The 2,060-nt window shown below is 45.6% G+C and overlaps 1 pseudogene; it reads left to right on the top strand.

Moving 5' to 3' along the window:
* The first annotated feature begins 485 nt into the window (after positions 1–485).
* LOC102751701 overlaps positions 486–2,060 on the top strand; it is a 5,762-nt pseudogene continuing 4,187 nt past the window's right edge.

Below are 2,060 nucleotides of genomic sequence, written 5' to 3'. Positions count from 1 at the left end.
ATATTTTCTTAGTATACTCGTCGACGACTGAAAAAGAACATTTTGTGAAAACGAGTATACATGTTTCTGCCAGGGAAGGGGTTAATAGGGATGGCAGGATCCAGACACATACATGCTAGTGACAGAACATAACTGTCAGAAGCAAAGTGTGTGCAATTATTGCAATGAGTTGAAAAATTGACGTGGCATCCAGGGACCCAATCCATAGAAAGATTAAGAATTCCATGTTTCTAGAGGCAAAATAGATAGGCAGTCAATAAAGGTATCAGTTTATAAAATAAAAAAATCTAGAATGGATGGTCAGGAAGCTAAGGGCAGCTGCCACAATACAAGTCACAGCAACTGGCCTACTTTCCAGACCCGAGTCAATTCTCAGATCTGGAACCCATTGACTGAAGGGAGGCTGGTGCCAATGAGAATGGAGCCTGAAAGGCTCTATTAAGTGTATTCAGGATATTGTTCCAATCCTTTTACCAGGTGACAGAGTTTATAAAAGTGGCTCTGCAGCAGGTCTAGGCACCAGTGCAAGCAGCCCTGCCATATCACTCAGCAGATTCCATGGTTTTAAAGGGATCTGTGCTTCAAAAAGATTCACGTTTTCTCTTCAGACTCTGATGGGGTAGCAGTGATGACCCACACTGAGGTGAGCATAGCCATGGCTGAGGAAGACAAACCCTATGCAGATACTGTGCAGGTGTTTCGGGACCTGGCCTGCGCATCCAACTCCATCAGGACCAAGTGGCCTCGAGTTCCAGTCACCCACATCGGGCAGCAGTGCTGCTCAGATCATGTCCGTGCTGTCCTGCCACATCATGAAATAAGGACAGGAGGACCGAGAGAACCTGAAAAACGGTCAATGCATCCTTTGCTGGCTACTCCCGTTTATTGATGAGGCAATTTGGATGGTAAGGACCAGGATTGGGGACTGCCTGCAGCATGGTATATAATGGCAGATACTTTGGTAATGCTAGCTATGGGTGTTCTGTCTCTTGGGAGATGGCGAGTCTTGGGAAAACTCCACCTGGGAGGCATTGGCTTTCAGTTCTCATTACAATCTGGATGATCTCATGGCGATCTTCCACAGTGGCATCTTGCCTGTCAAGAACTGCATAGACATCCATCAGAAGCGCTGTGAAGCCTTTGGGAATACAGTGGGGCCTTGACTTACGAGTATCTCAACTAACGAGTTTTTTGAGATACAGCTGTCTCTCGGCCGATTGTTTTGCTTTGAGTTGCGAGCTAAAATTCGGGTTACAAGCCAGCTTCAGATACCCCACCGCTAGTTGGCGCAGCAAAAGTCACAGTGAATGCCACAACATCAGCCCAGCATCATGGGTCTCACTTGTTCACTTTAAGAGTTGACATACGAGTAATTTGAGTTATGAGCTCCATCACGGAACGAATTAAACTCGTAAGTCAAGGCCCCACTGTACTTAAGTGATGGATGGCCCTGATGTGAAGGCACTATGTATGGTTTTCTGACAAGCAACTCAAGTGAAAAACAAGCCCACTGTTGTAATTGCCAAGACCTTCAAGGGCCAGGGCACTCCAAGCCTCGAGGGTGCAGAAAATTGGCATGGAAAGCCAATGACAACAGGAAGAGCAGATGCAATTATCAAACTAATTGAGAGCCAGATAGAGACCTACAGACAGCTTGAACCAAAGCCCCCTGTTAAAGACTCACCTAAAATCAACATCACAGACATAGAGATGACCTCTTTGCCTGCTTGAAAGTCGGTGACAAGTTAGCTACTTCCAAAGCAAGTGGTTTGGCTCTGGCTAAGCTGGGCCATGCAAATGATAGAGTCATTGTGCTGGACAGTGACACCAAGAACTTCACCTTCTCCAAGATATTCAAGAAGGAGCACCAGGGTTAAAAATGGAACTCCCATTTGACCCAGCGATCCCACTTCTAGGAATATATCCCAAAAAAACAGAAACACCAATCAGAAGGGATATATGCACTCCTATGTTCATAGCAGCACAATTCACCATAGGTAAGATTTGAAAACAGCCCAAGTACCATCAGCAGATAAGTGGATTAAATACTGTGGTACATC

This window comes from Myotis davidii, unplaced genomic scaffold (genome assembly GCF_000327345.1).
Source record: "Myotis davidii unplaced genomic scaffold, ASM32734v1 scaffold1176, whole genome shotgun sequence".
Lineage (NCBI taxonomy): Eukaryota > Metazoa > Chordata > Mammalia > Chiroptera > Vespertilionidae > Myotis > Myotis davidii.
This window is presented reverse-complemented; position numbering and strand designations above follow the sequence as displayed.